At 39.6% G+C, this 21547-nt stretch overlaps 1 long non-coding RNA gene across 1 annotated transcript in view; it reads left to right on the forward strand.

The window, feature by feature from the left end:
- The first annotated feature begins 4943 nt into the window (after nt 1-4943).
- The window catches only part of LOC138955195 (uncharacterized), a 48700-nt gene continuing 32096 nt past the window's right edge, over nt 4944-21547 (forward strand). Inside the window, exons 1-2 of the long non-coding RNA XR_011452138.1 lie at nt 4944-6157; nt 18658-18704. This is a non-coding gene — a long non-coding RNA (uncharacterized lncRNA). The remainder of the gene's footprint in view (nt 6158-18657; nt 18705-21547) is intronic.

The raw sequence follows: 21547 nt of genomic DNA on the forward strand, positions 1-21547 counted from the left end.
AGCTCTGAAAATTAAATATATAAAAATTATTATCAAAATTAAATTGTCGAAATCAATTTAAAAACACTTCCATCTTATTCCTTGTCGGTTCCTGATTCCAAAAACATATAGATATGATATGTTTGGATTAAAAACACGCTCAGAAAGTTAAAACAAAGAGAGGTACAGAAAAGCGTGCTATCCGTTTTAGCGCAACTACTACCCCGCTCTTCTTGTCAATTTCACTGCCTTTGCCTTGAGCGGTGGACTGACGATGCTACGAGTATACGGTCTTGCTGAAAAATGGCATTGCGTTCAGTTTCATTCTGTGAGTTCGACAGCTACTTGACTAAATGTTGTATTTTCGCCTTACGCGACTTGTTCTTTTTAATGTTGTAATTTACTTTTTTTCATTTAATTTTTGTATTTTTTAGACCTACTGTCATTTAGAAACTGATAGAAATAAAACTGTACTTTGTCAACAAAAATCGTATTTGCCTTTTATTTGAGAGCCTGTGAAGTGTCTGAAATTAACACTCAGTAGCGTAACCTTTGTGTGTGTGTGTGTGTGTGTGTGTGTGTGTGTGTGTGTGTGTGTTTGTATGTGTGTGTGTTTGTTTGTGTGTATGTGTGTGTGTGTGTTTGTGTGTGTGTGTGTGTGTGTGTGTCTGTGTGTGTGTGTGTGTGTGTGTGTCTGTGTGTGTGTGTGTGTGTGTGCGTTTGTGTGTGTTTTCTTCTCTGTTTCTTTTGTTTTGTTTGTTTGTTTGATTTCAAATTCTTGGTTCAACTGTTACAGGTTCTTGACCAAACTTGCTTTCTTTGCCTGTGACAAACATGAAAATGTTATTGGATGCTATGACATTGCATTATGATTATGTGGGATAACTAAGCAAACTTTTCTATTTAGGGCAAGGGTTAATTTGTTCCCTTTGATGAGGTGAACACTGGTTCCGTTTTGACTGCTTTGAATTGTCTGTGATGATAATAATTCGGTACGTTATTTAAAATACGTCGTACTTGGTCGTCAGGAATGCAAATTCTGCACAAAGGCATCGAAAGAAAGGAGGACAGTATGACGTTAATTGTTAAATGTTTACTTCTGGTAAAAGTTATTGACAAACTATATTATTTTAAGACAGTGCACATTAAAAGCGACTCCATTCTCCAGTGTTCCCATTTAATTACTTAATTCATACATCTAATACAATGAACATAGCTAGAACGTTAACCTTATTGAGTGCCTTTGCCTGGACAATGATAACATTCGTTACATACTCGAGATTTTTGACCCTTTGCGAGAAAGTCAGTAACATTAATTTTGTTTGTGTGCAAATGGATAGATGCCAAAAAGGCATAGCTGAAAGCCCCAATGGCTCTGTGTACCTGAATGTAAACAGTTCAGTAACTTTAAGGAAGTTCAATTTTTGCTGCTTGGGGAACATCTGTAACAACAACTTAAAAAAGTTAAGTGAACCGACATTAAAACATTAAGTCATTCTGTCAGCCTGACTAAAACTGAATACACTGAAGAGGTTTTGGTTTCCACCGAGACTATTGCGTCTATAGCTGGGTTGTCGGAAACCCTTCGAATGAGACAGGGTGGTCTCGGTTAAAATACCAACACCACAACAATAAATCTAATTTGCAGAACATGGTTCCTTATTTACAAGCACATTCAGAACAAGCATAACATAACTACACATATTAACTTTTGAATTCAGGAAATAATAAAGAAAACAATAAAATTCCTTTTGTGTCTGTAATTTCAATTTTGATTTGAGGCAGACTTTATTTATTAGCAGGTTAATTAATATTTTTTAAATTAAGCTTCGAATCTGAATTGCATCCCACAGTTGGGACCAGGTAAACAATAATGTTTGATCAAAATTAAGCTCAATAAATTAGATTGAAAGTACGGTCATCTCCATGGGGCTTGAACTTCTCTTTTAAGTCGTATACGTTGTTACCAAACGTTGCCATCCATAAAGTAACACACTGTCCTAGGGTTACATTGCTATTCTGATAGACACGTGGGGAAATTTGGGGGTTGCGATTGGATAGTCTCACACAACCCTATTTCGACCATCAGGCCATATTTCGCAGGAAATTGCTCAATATTCATTTCATATTTACAACAACACTGCCTACACGTGATTATAGTTCAACACGAACAAAGAGTCTTTCCACCGCTATCATCCCATCGAAGACATGCAGTTCTTCTTACCAATGCTTGTCGACGCTAAAGGTGATTATAAAATACCCTAATTTTCTCATTTCAAACGAAACATGACATAGTAATACAATGTATACCCTTGAGCACAGCCATGAGACTGCCATTCGGCGGGGAACAGAGCTATATCAGAACGTTTTATTATTATTATTATTATTTATTATTATTAATATAACTGAATTTTAAAAAAATGTCAAACGCAAGGGAGCTCATCGCATTGCCAAGTCTTTGAGACGCGCACGTGCGTGTTTTCCTCACTTGAAAAAGGACTTTCGCTCTGTCAAAACGGAGAAACAAAAATATGAAGTTTTTCGCTCTTCCTCGTCGTCAGTTATGTACAGCTTTTTTTTTAAACAAGCGAAAAACCTCCAATTTTACGTTGTTTCTTACGAATGCCGCTGACACACACACACACACAAACACACATTTACACACACACACACACACACACACACACACACACACACACACACACACACACACACACATAAACACACACACACACACACACACACACACACACACACACACACACACACACTGGACATAGATTACGTGAACCATGCTGCAACAGAAAAACAACAAGCAGTATTATATGCTGCAGGTTGCGAGCAGTTGCGTTACGTTATTACCTCTGACATACTCAGAAATGTGATTCTACGTCCATTACGTTGAACATTACGTCTGGCTGACCCCAAACAACAGGTCCGTTATAAAACGTTTTGCTTTCGCCGGACGCCGAAGAAGAAGAAGCTGAGGCAACGCACCCCGGGTATCAATGGCTTAGCGACTTGTTTGTTTGTAGGGACTGTTGGCCCAGTTGTCAGTGCACATGCCACGGGCACTAGCGTGAACGCGTTTGGCTTTAGTCCCGCCCACTCAGCTTTGACAGCATGTCACTGGCCCGCCCCCGGCGTATAATGACACTGCGTCTCAGTCGCGCGGCAAGAACTACTGCTATCAGAGTGGAGCAGGCCAAGGTGCAACTTGAAAAAAGTTAAGGGCTTGTCTATACGCTCATCATAGTATGGGAGTCACGTGGTGCGTTAGTAACACCTTTTAGCAATTTGCCGTCGTAAGGGACTTGACAGAAGACCCAAAGTCTTGGCACAAGTACAGTCTGTGTGATTCTGGGAAACAGTACGCCACTCTCTTGAAACACACAACACGATGGCAAGGTTTTAAGCTGTAGGATAAGTTGTTTTTGTTTTTTGATGAAAAGTGTAGGTGTTCTGTGATCCACACTGCGTTAGGTGTGACACAATGAAAAGTGTAGGTGTTCTGTGATCCACACTGCGTTAGGCGTGACACAATGAAAAGTGTAGGTGTTCTGTGATCCACACCGCGTTAGGTGTGACACAATGAAAAGTGTAGGTGCTCTGTGATCTACACTGCGTTAGGCGTGACACAATGAAAAGTGTAGGTGTTCTGTGATCCACACTGCGTTAGGCGTGACACAATGAAAAGTGTAGGTGTTCTGTGATCCACACTGCGTTAGGTGTGACACAATGACAAGTGTAGGTGTTCTGTGATCCACACTGCGTTAGGTGTGACACAATGACAAGTGTAGGTGTTCTGTGATCCACACTGCATTAGGCGTGACACAGTGACAAGTGTAGGTGTTCTGTGATCCACACTGCGCCGAGGCGTGACACAATGACAAGTGTAGGTGTTCTGTGATCCACACTGCGTTAGGCGTGACACAATGACAAGTGTAGGTGTTCTGTGATCCACACTGCGTTAGGCGTGACACAATGACAAGTGTAGGTGTTCTGTGATCCACACTGCGTTAGGCGTGACACAGTGACAAGTGTAGGTGTTCTGTGATCCACACTGCGTTAAGCGTGGCACAATAAAAAGTGTAGGTGTTCTGTGATCCACACTGCGTTAGGCGTGACACAATGACAAGTGTAGGTGTTCTGTGATCCACACTGCGTTAGGCGTGACACAATGACAAGTGTAGGTGTTCTGTGATCCACACTGCGTTAGGCGTGACACAATGACAAGTGTAGGTGTTCTGTGATCCACACTGCGTTAGGCGTGACACAATGACAAGTGTAGGTGTTCTGTGATCCACACTGCGTTAAGCGTGGCACAATAAAAAGTGTAGGTGTTCTGTGATCCACACTGCGTTAGGCGTGACACAGTGACAAGTGTAGGTGTTCTGTGATCCACACTGCGTTAGGCGTGACACAGTGACAAGTGTAGGTGTTCTGTGATCCACACTGCGTTAAGCGTGGCACAATAAAAAGTGTAGGTGTTCTGTGATCCACACTGCGTTAGGCGTGACACAGTGACAAGTGTAGGTGTTCTGTGATCCACACTGCGTTAAGCGTGGCACAATAAAAAGTGTAGGTGTTCTGTGATCCACACTGCGTTAGGCGTGACACAGTGACAAGTGTAGGTGTTCTGTGATCCACACTGCGTTAAGCGTGGCACAATAAAAAGTGTAGGTGTTCTGTGATCCACACTGCGTTAGGCGTGACACAATGACAACAACTGTGTAGATGGTGGTTTTTGTGTCTAATTGTTTGGTTCATGGATCCAACATGTAGATATCACATCGTCATCTCCAAACAGTATTTGCTTTAGATTCTGGCAATGTGGAAGCCGATTTGTCAAACACACATCCGAATGACAGACCTGTGGAATTTGTGACAACATGTTGCTCTCTATTGATCTTCCAGACTTCAGGCGTGACAGGAACAACATCGAGTTTATCACTCGACAATATTGCGTTTGTGTGTTTGATTTTGATGTTTTACGTTTCTTGAAATGACGAACAGTGGCTTTTGGTCTACAAAGTGCCATAATTTAATGCAAGAAGGGAGATTGCGACCTTTTGTAGGTTTTGTAGCTTTTGTAAACCTTCGTGTTTTCTGACAAGAACAGTGACAGTTGAGTTTATTTCCTAAAGCGACTTACCATCGGAACAGTGGTTGTTTGAGCACATTCCAAACTATACCATTACTGTTTCTGGACACGACTTGCAAACTGGTTTAAAAACTTTCCTTTTCGTACACTGGGCGGTGTTAATTATCTACAGTGTCGTTACCAAAGTTTAAACTTGCATATTACGTGAATGGTGCTGTGCGTTTTAGTCAGACTGTGGCATGCTCAGGACTGTGATTCTACGTTCACTGGTGATCACGTGTCTCCTGTTGGTGCTTATTTTAGAGTCTGGAACACTGACACTTGAACACGAACTCTGACATACTCAGAATTGTGACGTTGCGTCCTTTGATTATGTGTCCGTATTGTGTGTGGCTCACCGTAAACCACGCAGTGCTCCCCAGACTGTGCGTCCCCATGGTTCCTGCGTCCTATACGTGCTAGAAGACGAACAACGTACTATAAATTCATGGAGGGGGTTCAGAGACGCGCTAAACATGAAAAGAGCGAGTTCTGGAACTCTCTACATGTCCACTATAATGCCAACTCACAGTGCTGTTTTCAGAGTAATCTAACTGATATGGCCATACTCTTTCTCTAGAGGGCTCAGACAACATCGGTATAACATTGAAATGAGCACTTCAAAGAACATGGGTCTGTGAGGAATGTGCCTTCCGAAAGCAAGAGTGTGGACCACCACGTCCTCGGACCCTCGAAAGTTTTACTGAGGGGGTCCGAGGACATCCGTTTTTATTGAAGTTGGGGGTCCCGGGACCCGCTAGATGGAACTTCTGTGGAAAGCCCTGTTAAGACCCTGAGTTGACACTGAACAACATCTCTGATATACCTAGAATTGTGATTCTACGTTTACTAATCCCTATGTGTACGTCTTGAATGCGGCTTGTGTTAGAGACAGTGAATTGACACTGGAACAACACCTCTGATATGATCAGAACTGTGATTCGACATTCACTGATTATTACGTGTGCGTCTTGTGTGTGGCTTACCTCAGATGCTGAGTTGACACTGGAACAATAAACTCTTCAAAGGCAACAGGTAAGGTGATGTGTTTTTTTATTCAAATTTCGATAACCGAATATCCAATGAGAGATGCACATGCATGCACACTCATTTCTACTGTTCTAGAAATACCTTTTACATTGAGGTCTCCAGGAACTTGATAATTTTAGTAACGTAATTAATAACATATTATCTGCAACTAGCCAATACTTTAAAAACTCTGCCAAATATTCTCTCACAACGATATTTTAATCCTTAAATCAAGATCATGCATATCTATATAAAATAATATAAAAACCACGTAGAAATGTGTGTGTTGTGGCTGTACTTTAATTGAGCGATTGAGAGGATTGTGAACCATACCAGTGTGCACACATGAAAGTAATGATTCCGAGTTTCAACAGGGTTCGCACAGCATTTTCACTTTGAAATTTAAGGACTTTTCAAGGACCTTTCAGGACCCTCATGAGAAAAATTAAGACAACATTTAACATTGAACTCACGTTCACGCATTTAAAAAAAACTAGTTAAACTTTCATTGTTCTGCTCTTGCCGGGACTAGCGGATTATACATCGTCATTTCAGCATGTAAAGGAAAGTCACTTTTTTAATTTCCTTTTTTTTTGCTTCAAATTATATATATTACTACGTACGTATACACTTAATTACACCCAGAACCAAGAAAAGACACACCAAATTTGCAATCATCACATCCAGTCAGTGACAAACAACAAACACAGAGGTATTCTACAGTTCAAGATCGTGCGATCAACATCTACATCTTAGTAGCAATGGCACAATGCAATACAAGAAATATACAAGATTGCAAAAGAAAACGGTTTTACATTTAGTCAAGTTCTGACTAAATGTTTTAACGTAGATGGGGAATCAAGACGAGGGTGGTGATATGTGTGTGTGTGTGTGTGTGTGTGTGTGTGTGTGTGTGTGAGTGTGTGTGCGTGTGTGTGTGTGTGTGTGTGTGTGTACGTGTGTGTGTGTGTGTAGAGCGATTCAGAGAAACGTACTGGACCGATCTTCATGAAACGTTTTATGAGAGATCCTGAGTTTGGCATCCCCAGACGTGTTTTTAATTTGTTGATAAGTGTCTTCAATGACGTCATATTTGGATGTTTGTGAAAGTTGAGGCGGCACTGTCACGCTCTCATTTTTCAAACCTATTGGTTGAAAGTTTGGTCAAGTAATGTTTGACGAAGCCCGGACCTTGGTAAGTATTTCAGCTTGGAGGCTTAAACATTAATTAATGAGTTTGCACATTAAAGTTGCCATTAAATTAACTTTCGTAAACCGATTTGAATTTTATTGCATCGTATTTTTCATCTTATTCTTAAACTAAAAATATATACATATGTCATGTTTACTCTAAAAGTGTAATCACAATTAACGAAAATAGGTTAATTAGTACTACGATTAAAATGTAGGAAGTCGACCCAAAAATGATTTCTGTGTCGATCTGTATTCTACTTAATTTTCTGAGCTTGTGTTTAATCCAAATATAACATATCTAGGTACATGTGTTTGTAATCAAGAACCGACAAGGAATAAGATGACATTGTTGGCTCACGTAAGTGTAGCCTATGCGATGCTAAACTTTGTCTGTCTGTACGTGTGTATGTGTGTGTGTGTGTATGTGATAGAAACTTTAACATTTGACTAAACACCGAAATACTAATTTTACCTGGTTATTATCCAAGCAACAGCTTCAAAATATTGAAGCAATGATCAACATTTCGTCGGCACGTATGTAGTTAAAGTGTGTATCCAAAGAAAACTGGTGGTTGGGGGTTTTGGGTTTGTGTCGTGTGCGGTATGTAGACCAGGTCAGGGGTCAAGGTTAGGTCAGATCGCGTGAAGGATTGTGGTATAGATACAGTTATCACCGAGCTGCAGTTCGCCGATTCGAAGAAGACGACTCATGATTTCACATTGTTCGGTTTCGTAGCTCCAGAAAAATAGATAAAGAAGATACCAAAGGAGATTTCCTACAGGTTAATCTGCACAGCGTGTTTCCAGTGTCTGCGCGAGGAAGCGCTGTCGAAAGCGCAGTGTCGATCTGGCCATCTGGCAATCGTGTCCCCGTAAGTACTAACAAGTCGCGCAAGGCGAAAATACAACATTTAGTCAAGTAGCTGTCGAACTCACAGAATGAAACTGAACGCAATGCAACGCAGCAAGACCGTATACTCGTAGCATCGTCAGTCCACCGCTCATGGCAAAGGCAGTGAAATTGACAAGAAGAGCGGGGTAGTAGTTGCGCTGAGAAGGATAGCACGCTTTTCTGTACCTCTCTTCGTTTTAACTTTCTGAGCGTGTTTTTAATCCAAACATATCATATCTATATGTTTTTGGAATCAGGAACCGACAAGGAATAAGATGAAAGTGTTTTTAAATTGATTTCGAAAATTTAATTTTGATAATAATTTTTATATTTTTAATTTTCAGAGCTTGTTTTTAATCCAAATATAACATATGTATATGTTTTTGGAATCAGAAAATGACGAAGAATAAGATGAAATTGTTTTTGGATCGTTTAATACAAAAATAATTTTAATTACAAGTTTCCGATTTTTAATGGCCAAACTCGTTCATCAGTTGTTAAGCTACCAAGCTGAAATGCAATAGCAAACCCCGGGCTTTGTCGAAGATTGCTTTGCAAAAATTTCAATCAATTTGATTGAAAAATGAGGGTGTGACAGTGCTGCTTCAACTTTTACAAAAAGCCGGATATGACGTCATCAAAGGTATTTATCGAAAAAAAGAAAAACATGTCCAGGGATATCATACCCAGGAACTCTCATGTCAAATTTAATAAAGATCGGCCCAGTAGTTTAGTCTGAATCGCTCTACACACACACACAGACACACACACATACACCACGACCCTCGTCTCGATTCCCCCTACTATGTTTTTTTTTTTTTTTTTTTTTTTTTCTCTTTTTTATTTTAAACCTCAGTTGCATGCAGGTTTGCTACTACAATTATTTTTTGCCTTTTTTATTTTGATTTTTTTTTTGCCTTTTTTTTTGTTTTGTTTTTTGGTGTGTGGCTTGGAGCAAACCTTCTTCATAGGTCTTTTCTTTTCTCTGTCAAATGTGTACATTTTTAAATCAACAAACTTTATCAGTAAACTAATATGTTTAAATATATAAATAGATAAAAATAATCGTAACATAAATTTATTTCTAATGTTCAGCTCAGTTTCCTTTTTTTTTTTTTCCTTCTCCCTCTTTCTTTTTACATTTAGTCAAGTTTTGACTAAATGTTTTAACATTGAGGGGGGAATCGAGATGAGGGTCGTGGTGTATGTGCGTGCGTGTGTGTGTGCGTGTGTGTGTGTGTGTGTGTGTGTGTGTGTCTGTGTGTGTGTGTGTGTAGAGCGATTCAGACTAAACTACTGGACCGGTATGAAATCCCCGAACGTTTTTTTCATTTTTTTGATAAATGTCTTTGATGACGTCATATCCGGCTTTTCGTGAAAGTTGAGGCGGCACTGTCACGCCCTCATTTTTCAACCAAATTGGTTGAAATTTTGGTCAAGTAATCTTCGACAAAGCTCGGACTTCGGTATTGCATTTCAGCTTGGTGGCTTAAAAATTAATTAATGACTTTGGTCATTAAAAATCTGAAAATTGTAAAAAAAAATTTTTTTATAAAACTATCCAAATTTACGTTCATCTTATTCTCCATCATTTGCTGATTTAAAAAACATATAAATATGTTATATTTGGATTAACAACAAGCTCTGAAAATTAAATATATAAAAATGATTATCAAAATTTTTTTTTCGAAATCAATTTAAAAACACTTTCATCTTATTCCTTGTCGGTTCCTGATTTCAAAAACATATAGATATGATATGTTTGGATTAAAAACACGCTCAGAAAGTTAAAACGAAGAGAGGTACAGAAAAGCGTGCTATCCTTCTCAGCGCAACGAATACCCCGCTCTTCTTGTCAATTCCACTGGCACTGCCTTTGCCACGGGCGGTGGAGTGACGATGCTACGAGTATACGGTCTTGCTGTGTTGCGTTGCGTTCAGTTTCATTCTGTGAGTTCGACAGTTACTTGACTAAATGTTGTATTTTCGCCTTACGCGACTTGTTTCTTTTTTCTTACATTTTTAAATCAACAGCGAGATAGGGTTTAAAAAAAAAAGAAAAAAAATAAAGAAAAAAACACACATTTAAATTTACTTCTTTTGCCCTAATCTTTTCACCTCTATCATGGACAAATACCAACAATGGACAATTTTATTAAAATATTTTACAATTACCATTATTCTCAGTCTATATGTGTCGCAAATCTAACTCTGAATTAAACATGCACACAATTTCTATTGGTTTCCCGTATTTGAATTTTCCCACACACATTTTTGCCACAATAATAAGTAAATTGATATAGTTTACTAAATTGTTTGACATATCAGGTGCCCCCCCCCCCCCCCCTTCTATGTTAAAACATTCAGTCAACATTGACTAAATGTAAAAAGTAGGCTACAGACAGACAGATCTAGATCTAGTGTCTCGCACTCTTGCACCGTATCACTTATGCTTACTGTTTCTTTCTTTCTTTATTTGGTGTTTAACGTCGTTTTCAACCGTTCAAGGTTATATCGCGACGGTATGCTTACTGTGTGTGTGTATGTGTGACGGAGTAATTGAGTTTGTGTTACTGTTTGTCGATTTCTTACGTGAGCCGTGAAGGCTTCGCCTCTTCTTTTTAAATCGATTTCGGAAATTTAATTGTATTCTTAATTTTCATATTTTTAATTTTCAGAACTTGTTTTTAAACCAAATATAACATATTCATATGTTTTTGGAGTAAGAAAATGATGAAGAATAAGAACGAATTACTATTGGATCGTTTTATAAAAAAATAATGGTTCTTATTTAAGATTTTTAAATACAAAACTTTTTAATCAATTTGTAAGCCTCCAAGCTGAAATGCAAAACCAAAGTCCGGCCTTTGTTCAAGATTTCTAAAATGTAAACAAAGTTGGTAGGAAAATGAAAGCGTGACAGTGCCGCCTCAACTTTCACAAAACGTCGGATATAACGTCATCAAAGACATTTATCGAAAAAAGAAAAAAATGGTCTGGAGATAATATCTAGACATGTTTTTGTGTCAAGTTTCATAAAGATCGGTCCAGTAGTTTCCTCTTAATCGCTCTACACACACACACACACACACACACACACACACACACACATACACACACACACACACACACTCACACACACACACACACTCACACACACACCTACACACACACACACACCTACACACACACACACACCTACACACACACACACACACGTACACACGCACACACATGCATACATACACACATACATCACTACCCTCGTCACGATTCCCCGTCTATGTTAAATAACCTTGAATGATTGAAAACGACGTTAAACACGAAATAAAGAAAGAAAGTAAAGTCTATGTTAAAACATTTAGTCATAACTTGACTAAATGTAAAAAAGGGTTTACCCCAAAACGGACTTTGTTTCTATTATGTAAAGAACAAATAGGGAAAAGGAGAGAGAGAGAGAGAGAGAGAGAGAGAGAGAGAGAGAGAGAGAGAGAGAGAGAGAGAGAGAGAGAGAGAGAGAGAGAGAGAGAGAGAGAGAGAGAGAGAGAGAAAGAAAGAGAGAGAGGCAATGACAATGACAATGACAAATCTTTATTAGTCGAGGGTGACAAGAATAAGCATAGATATGTTTTTTTGCATCTGGCCCTCGCCCTAAAGAGGGACTAAATCATTTTACTATAACTGTGACTAGGGGAAAAAAAAGGTAAAGGTAAAGGTATTCCCATAACCATGTCTGGTCGTAGGGGAGCCAGATGTTGGAGATCTCAACTTCTCTGGGCCAGCTTTGTGAGGGCGGTGCCCATCTCCTCTCCCTCGCTGCCTTTGCCTTCCCCGGCCCTGAATAGGGTCAGGTACCCATTTCCAGCTGGGTGGACTGGAGAGCGCTCGGAAAAATCGGGTATTTGTATTTGTCCCCGAGTGGGGGACGAACCACGACCTCCAGCGTGAGAGGCAAGCGCTCTAACCACTGCGCCACTCCGACTCCGAAAAAAAAGGTCACATAAAAACATCATTAATGGTAGAACATATAAGTTTATGTTCATGAAGCGCATTATGTAGAAGCATTGTAGATCATAAGGTAGTGTTCAAAATTGGGTGTAAAGCAATGAAGATAAACGCAAAGTAAGCATACTTTGCAACAATACATTAGCTCAGCAAAACAATGTATTACAGAGCCAAATCTTCGTGATTTTGTCACAAATAAACCATAATTCCGATAATGAACAACTGTATACAAAGAGAACATACCAATCAAGTTTATTTGTTCATAGAGTTCATTAAATGGAAAGAATATTTGGTTCTAAAAGAATCTGTATTGGTGGATTGCCCCAGGGCGTCCGGAAGAGCGTTCCAGAGGCTGCTTCCTGAATAAACAAGACTTGATTTAAATAGGTCTATCCTAGGAAGAGGAGTGTTTAGTTTTTTAAAGTGGTTCGAATTCTTCAAAGAGAACTTTGAACAAATGGTTTCGGGTGCATTTTCTGTCATAATTGTATGCATCATTATTCCTTTGTTATAATTCATTCTTGACTTTAGAGGTAGGACCCCTATGTTGATGTAGTCTGAGTCGGTGAGAGTAGTCTGTTTGAGTAATACTACTTTTAGCGCTCTTTTGTGTAATCTGCTGAGTAGCTTTAGGGAATTATCACTTGCAGAGTCCTATAGAGTGGATGCGTAATCAATAAGAGAGAGAGAGAGAGAGAGAGAGAGAGAGAGAGAGAGAGAGAGAGAGAGAGAGAGAGAGAGAGAGAGAGAGAGAGAGAGAGAGAGAGAGAGAGAAACTGAAACTGAAACTGAAACTGAAACTGAACTTTATTACCAAAGGATAGAGGTTTTAGGCAAAGCCTAATCTTACAACCTGTCCCTTATACAAACACTTAATACAGACGCACATAATATAGATAGTAAAATTGACAAGGTTATTGTTACTTACAGACGTACATAATGTAAATAGTAATAATTAAGAAAAGGGTTATGGTTTTGTATACACATTCAAAAATGGGAAAAACAATATAGTGTGGAAATTGCAGCATAGTTGCAATAATGCATTGCATATAAACATCCAAAACAACTAATAACAAAAGGGAGAAAACAAATGTGGGGAGGAATTGTCCCAATCATTCGCATGTATATCATTATCAATACATACACATAAAGAACAAATCAAAATACAAACATAACTTGACTAAATGTAAAAAGCACTAAAATATCAGACATGAAAAGTGTTCTATTTACCCATTAAGCGGGAATGAAACTGGCGCCTAAACGTTTTCACAGAAGAGGCATTTCGGAGGGGTAGGGGTATGGAATTCCATAGAGACGCTCCTGAGAAGGCTAAACTTGACTTATACAAGTCTAGACGAGGGATGGGGGGGAATCAGGTTCTGGGACCCATATCTTTTTGTGGCATGTCTGAAATGTGATTTTAAATATCCAGGAACATTATTGTTAATTACTTTGTACATAAAGACAGCCTTGTTTAGCGTCAACTGATCTTTCAAGGGAAGGAAATTAAGGAGCTTTAATTTATCATCTGTTGGCTTATTTGACTCATGCAGAATTAGTTTTGCAGCACGGCGATGAAGAGAATTGAGTCGTTTGAGATGAACATCACTGCAGTTATCCCAAAGTGTTGAAGCAAAGTTGATATGGGGCATTATGTGAGCGTAATAAAACAACTTGAGTGCTTCCACATCGGCATAATGTCTTAATTTAGACAATAAGTACAAATTTTTAGATACTAATTTGCAAATTTTACTCAAGTGAGTTTGCCATTTCAATTCTTGATCAACGGTAACCCCTAATAATTTATGCTCTTTAACTTGTTGCACTTGAGTTGAATCAATTGACAGTTGAAGTTGTAAGGGTTTTAATTGGTGTTTTTGTCTAGTTGTAATCACCATACTTTTCGTCTTAACAGGGTGAATAACCATTGCATTAGTGGTGCACCATTCTGTCATCTCATCTATACTTTTTTGAAGAGATTGGTTGACGGCTACCAAAGACTTCTGACTGGTGTGGATTGATGAACCATCCGCAAAAAAACTCACATCTTACTTTCTCCTCTGACAAAATGCACAGGTAAATCCTTTATGTAAATTCAAAACAATATAGGCCATAATACAGAACCTTGAGGCACGCCACTTCTGACGAAATCAGTCGACGAAGTTTTACAGTTAATGGAGACATAATGTGTCCGTTTTGAAAGATATGATTAAAAAAAGGCACAAGCAGAGTCGTCTTTTAAATAACATTGTCATTTCTGTAATAATAGGGAGTGGTCTACAAGGTCGAAGTCCAGGAATAACGCTCCTGTTATTTCGGCCTCATTAACAGCTGATAACGAAGTTTCACATAAAGAGCTGAGAGCGGTCTTGTAGGAATGCTTAGAGCGAAATCCAGACTGAAATGGATGAAACAAATTCATTCGTTCCATATATTCCAGTAAATATTTCTGAATATGCTTCTCCAAAGGCTTAGATAAAACAGGTAAGAGGGAAATTGGTCGAAAGTTGTTAGGGTCCGTAAGATCCTTGCTTTTTGGGAGTGGCACTACCTTGGCACATTTTAAAATAGAGGGAAAAACGTTTTGTTGTATGCCAAGGTTGTAGACATAAGTCCGTAAATCAATTATGTATGGTATGGCATATTTCAGCAACCGGACAGGAATCTTATCGGGACCCATTGACTTTTTATTCGCCATCTGTTCTATCAGTTTTCCAACCTCGTGGACAGTAATGGGTGGAATAGAAAACGTTTCGTTTTGAGTCAACTTTCGTCCATAACATGTTTTTAATTTTTCTAGAGAGACATCAATATCAAGGGACTCAGTCTGCGTGAGACAGGCTTTCAGTTTCTCTGCGAGCGAAATAAAGTGTTGATTAAAATCTTCTGGAGTTATTTGTGACGGAGAATTGGTCGATCTCTTTCGAGATTTATCAAGAACTTTATTCATTGCTCGCCAAATTGTAGAAGTATCTCTCTTATCAGAAAGCAATTTATTAAAATAATCTGCTTTTGCTTGCCTTACCGTTTTCAAAACTTCATTCCTTTGTAATTTGTACTCGCTTTTCATGTTATGTTCTTTAAAGAAATCACGCAACGCCATAGCCTCAATAGAGAGAGAGAGAGAGAGAGAGAGAGAGAGAGAGAGAGAGAGAGAGAGAGAGAGAGAGAGAGAGAGAGAGAGAGAGAGAGAGAGAGAGAGAGAGAGAGAGAGAGAGAGAGAGAGAGAGAGAGAGAGAGAGAGAGAGAGAGAGAGAGATGGGTGAGTGGCGGTGGTAAAGGAACATGCTGACAATTATTCGGAAATGTTACGAAACACACATCGCGAACTTTCTTTTAAAACCATGCTTTTGCACAAATACTGATTCTGAAGATCACAGTGAATGCATGAGCAACAAGAGGCGAAGCCTTCAAGGCTCCCGTAAGAAATCAACAAACAGTAACATAACACAAACTCACTCACTCCGTAACACACACACACACAAACACACACACACAAACACACACACACACACACACACACACACACACACGCACACACACAGTTAAAACTAACGCATCATATCAACTCCATGTATAATTTTCAAAAGAAGGCAAACAGATAAAATGACTAGGGTAATAGGTTAGGTACCTGCCATGTGGGCACTTTTTCCACTGCTGTCCTCAGTCCTATACTTTTCATCAAGACTTGTCACCATGCCGAGTAGATCTAAATTCGGAAGTCTTCATGTGGCTGAGGCATATATCTGACATAGCGTCGATCTTGTTGTAGGTTAACCTCCTTTCTGAAACAAATGGCAAAATGCGATTAGTTATAATGACTACAACCTACACAAATATAAACAGTGTTTTGAAACAGAATAGTCAGGTTATACAAGCCACTTTACCTATGCAGCATGGTAACCCTACAATATGCGAAACATGTCGACTGCAGCAGCCTGGTTCTTAAAATAATTCTGACGGTCAACACAGCCAGAAATGCCAACAAAGACAAGAAAGCTGTGGCAAGGTAAGCTTACCAAACGTTACATAGCGAATCATATGATAGTGCGTAAACAGCAAACAGTAGATCTACAATCAAAGAGAGGATCGAGTCTGGAATGAAACGCGATACAGATCTAGCATTCAAAAACTGTCTTTCACGTTCAAGGAAGTTGTTGCAAAGTACTTAAAGACTTACTAAATTGTACAGACAAAACCATGACAGTGCATGTTTTGAATCTGAGGAAAAAATCGTGATCATTTTGACTTTGAGAACAGATTCATTCCGTTTCCTTATATCTGCATGTTCAAGTAAATGGTGGACAGTTTTTTTCGGGCAGAGTAAACTTAACTTGAGACTCTACTGCAAGTCTTGAAATTCACATAAATCGAACCACGAGCAAAGACATCCAAACATTACAGGCACTTTAGATCAACTCATTTCACTAGAGGTGACTGCCTAGCACTGTGTTTGACATCCGTGTCTGCTGAAATAAAAAGAAATTAAAACAAAACGGATTAACAGTAGGTGACACGTTATCAGAGTGGGAGACACTAGATCTGTCTCTGAACTTACCGGGATACGGCTGCAAGATCGACACTGACTGCTGCGCTTTCGACAGCTCTTCCTCGCGTGGACATTGGAAACACGCTGTGCAGATCAAATTGTAGGAAATCTCCCTTTGGTATCTTCTTTATTTACTTTTCTGGAGCTTAGAAACCGAACAACATGAAATCGTCTTCCCCGGCGAATCGGCGAGGTGAGAACTGGACCACAATCCTTCGCGCGACCCCTGACCTGATCTTGACACCTGACCTGCCGTCTACATGCCAAACACGACACAAATCAGTCAACTGCTTGTACCCCTTCAAAACCCCCCACCACCCGTTTTCTTTGGATACACGCTTTAACTACACACATGCCGACACAATGTTGATCATTGCTTCAATAATTTGAAGATGGTGCTTGAAAATTAACCACGTGAAATGAGTATTTCGGTGTTTAGCCAAAAATGTTAAAGTTTCTACCACAGACATACACACATACATACATACGCACGCACGCACGCACGCACAGACAGACAAAGTTTACCATCGCATAGGCTACACTTATGTGAGCAAAAAGGCGTTCTGAATGTTATTGCACTCAGTGAATTTGACAAAATAGTGGAAGTTTCTTCCGCTTTAACCGTTTTACTTCAGTTGAAATGATCATATTGCAAACTGCTATACTTGCAGAGCATACTCAATTCACAGGCAATCGACTCAAAGTCCTGGTTTTGTCAGGGCGCAGCGCCCAGTATGGTCACCAGTGGTCATTTTTTAAAGAAAATCTGGATTACTTTGCTCTTGTTTTATATCTTGTTTTCACAAAATCGGCTCGAAAACTATGTTCCCCGTGGAAAAGCATGTCATAGGCTGTACGGTAATTGCAACCTTCTATTTTATAATTGCTCAAAAGTTGTGTCAATAAAGCCTTATTTTGCAACCAAGGGCAATAACTGTCACCTGGTAGAGCCAAAGGGAGTCTATTTACAAATTAAACATGGTCATTGGAAAAAGCACATAATAACATTCACTGCTGTATGTAATATGCCTGACTTTTGTATGTTATGAACATATGTACAACTTGTTTGAATCATGGGCAAAGTTCTCAATAATGTATAGTGAGACTGTAAATACAGTCGTCCATTCACAACTGTGCATCATTTCATAAAATATGAAAACTAATGGTACGTCAAGGACGGGCGATGTGGCGGGGTGGTAAGACGTCGGCCTCTTAATCGGAAGGTCGAGGGTTCGAATCCCGGCCGCGGCCGCCTGGTAGGTTAAGTGTGGAGATTTTTCTGATCTCCCAGGTCAACTTATATGCAGACCTGCTAGTGGCTTATTCCCCTTCGTGTGTACACGCAAGCACAAGATCAAGTGCGCACGGAAAATATCCTGTAATCCATGTCAGAGTTCGGTGGGTTACAGAAACACGAAAATACCCTGCATGTTTCCTCCGAAAGCGGCGTATGGCTGCCTAAAGGGCGGGGTAAAAAACGGTCATTCACGTAAAATTCTACTTGTGCAAAAACACGAGTGTATGTGTGAGTTTCAGCCCACGAACGCAGAAGAAGAAGAAGAAGGTACGTCAAGAAACCAACTTTGTGTCTGTCAAGTACATGAATAAGATAAAGTGGAAGGGTTTAATTATATACAACAGTCAGGGAGACTTACGTGGAGTCAGTCTCTTTCAAATTAACAAAGATCTGTAATCCTCAAAATGTATTACCGCCGCAACATCATGTTCCTTATCCTTTCCAGACACTCATGTACATAGTCAAATGTAAGTGTGAACTTTTTGTTTCTGTTATTGTTTTGCATATTTCTGTTTAGTGCTCCATCTTCATGCTTTTTGAGTAACACACCTTGAATTTGTTTTGTTCAGGTGTTACAAGCTTCAACAACACACGCTGACCGGGAAGGAAGTGTAAGGTAGTTGGACATTTATTTAACGCATGGGTTTCAGACAGCAAGGAGACTTAGGCTTACGCTTCCACAAGTCGTTTGGTAATTTATTATATTTCATTCCTTCACTTCTTCACAAAAAGTTCATTGGGATATAGTCTGCAATATAGTCTGCAATATAGTCTGCAATATAGTCTGCAATATGGTCTGCAATATAGTCTGCAATATAGTCTGTAATATAGTCTGTAATATTTGCATATTTTATATCTAAAGAGAAACCCTATCTTGCTAGTCTGTCCTGGAATTGCCTTAACGTGTGTTAGTTAAAAACTGGTGAAAGTAATTCGTTGTTTCTATGCGGCTTAGTTAGATGACGTACCTCTGTAAGGCATTACCTGTCTATTAAGTGCGGTAAATAGATAATACTAAATATGCATGGTTTGCTGTGCGATACCAGGTTTACACCAAAAATGAAATGCAAGCTTAAGCAATGTTTTTGATTTTTGAAAAAAGACACACATAAAAACTACGAATGTGTCATCATAAGCGGTGCATTATTACTTCTAAGGTCCCTGCCAGGTTGTAATTTGACCCGACTTCATTTGCAATCATGATGAGCACACGTGTGAAGATATGGTTAAGTTATTACATGAGTGGCCTATATAATATATGTAGGATAAAGCACAGTAGGTCGATTTGAATCATCTTTCTTAATGCGTTCAGTACAGTCAAACAATTAACAGCGATCCGTATATAATCGGTCATTTATGAGGACAAAATCTGACAAAATATTAAACAAATTAGGAACGATGGTCCTTTGACGACAGTGCCGTTTACAAGAGTTCGATGCATTACGAAAAGTAAAGAAACAAAAGGGTAAAATAAGAACCACTTCGGTTAACTGGATTAATTGGATACTTCTATTACAACCTGTGTACTTGCCTTCCAGCGTTAGACAAAGCCAAGAACAATGACTTACCGCCAAAACAAATTTGAAGTATTCCCAAGTCATCCAAGTCGCTGATTTTATTTTAATTCTAAACTATTTTAGGAAAATAGGCAGTAGATAAGACCAAGCTAAGAAAAGGTAACTCTTGCGGAAAACCGGAATTCCCCAAAATAGGGAGAATAAATTTACGCTTTCATCTCGTGCAGTTATGCAGTTTGAACGTATCTTTTTGCTCTGTTTTTGGCGTTAGATAATGCCATGCAATGTGTTTTTTGCAATATGCGTGTCCCCTGTTTTCAGCAAACACTATTTTCGTGGTGCACTACCTATGCTTTAAAAAAAAAATACATAACGGCCATAATTTATGAATTACAACTTTAAAAACATTGTTCTATAGTTAAGACTGAAACAAATGATTGTATGAATAATTCCAAAAGATCAGTTGGTTATACCTAAGAACTTAAATCATTTTTGACTGAGATCACAAGCGGAAAACAGGACAGCAGCAGCAGGGGGGAAAGTGTATCAACGACTTTTCCGCTAATGCGACGATTGAGCCTTGAGCTTTTACACAACAACGTATCTACACACGGGGCATATTATTCCCATTCAATTTATTTATACACGTTTTAAAACGTATGCGTGATACCTTTTGACATGTTGTGTGTAAGCCTTGATGAAGTCTCCTTGTCGTGTGAAAACCTGGCGCTTACACGCACACATTCGTGAATTGTAAAACATGGCAAATGTTGCTTTTCATGTTTATTTTTAGTTCCACCTCAGTAATTGTTTTGGTGGTGTTGATTGTTCTGTGTTGTGTCTTGTCATTGTGTGAGCTTCAGTTGTCTGTTTGTCGTTGCCATGGTTTGTCTTTGTTGCTCACCTCTCGATGAACAATGAACATTTACTCAAACACAAGAAGAAAGTGCACATCTCTTTCAAGCAATGCCGTAGATGTTTCATCAGCTATGACATTATGTCCTTCTTATTCAAACACAGTCGTTCAAATAGATTTACTGCAGCCTGCACACTAATTAATTCATTTGCCATACTACAAAGGCTGCTCAGCAATTCTGTTCTCAAATGTAAAACTTGTCATCAAGTCTGCGGAACCAATACAAGCAATAGCAGATGCGATTTTTATCTCAAATGTACGCAGTCTGTGAGGTAACTTCATACATATTTGCATGCCTTACTTTCTAAATCAAAAAGTGAAGAAGACAAAAGGAATCCTTCTTGCTGAAATGTCCATGCACTAGCTGAAAGAGGGGGGGGGGGGGGGGGTGGTTCGGAGTATCATAAAGCTGGCTTGCACTAGCTAAGGGAGGGGCAGGGAAGTGGTGGTTGGGAGTATCATGAAGTTGGCCTGCACTAGCTGAGGGAGGGGCAGGTAAATGGTGGTTGGGAGTATCATGAAGTTGCCCTGCACTAGCTGAGGGAGGGGCAGAGAGTGGTGGTTCGGAGTATCATAAAGCTGGCTTGCACTAGCTAAGGGAGGGGCAGGGAAGTGGTGGTTGGGAGTATCATGAAGTTGCCCTGCACTAGCTGAGGGAAGGGCGGGGAAGTGGTAGTTGGGAGTATCATGAAGTTGCCCTACACTAGCTGAGGGAAGGGCGGGGAAGTGGTGGTTGGGAGTATCATGAAGTTGGCCTGCACTAGCTGAGGGAGGGGTGGAGAGTGGTGGTTGGGTGTATCATGAAGTTGGCCTGCACTAGCTGAGGGAGGGGCGGAGAGTGGTGGTTGGGTGTATCATAAAGTTGGCCTGCACTAGCTGAGGGAGGGGCGGAGAGTGGTGGTTGGGTGTATCATGAAGTTGGCCTGCACTTGCTGAGGGAGGGGCGAAGAGTGGTGGTTGGGAGTATCATGAAGTTGGCCTGCACTAGCTGAGGGAGGGGCGGAGAGTGGTGGTTGGGTGTATCAT

This window comes from Littorina saxatilis, unplaced genomic scaffold (assembly GCF_037325665.1).
Source record: "Littorina saxatilis isolate snail1 unplaced genomic scaffold, US_GU_Lsax_2.0 scaffold_193, whole genome shotgun sequence".
Classification (NCBI taxonomy): domain Eukaryota; kingdom Metazoa; phylum Mollusca; class Gastropoda; order Littorinimorpha; family Littorinidae; genus Littorina; species Littorina saxatilis.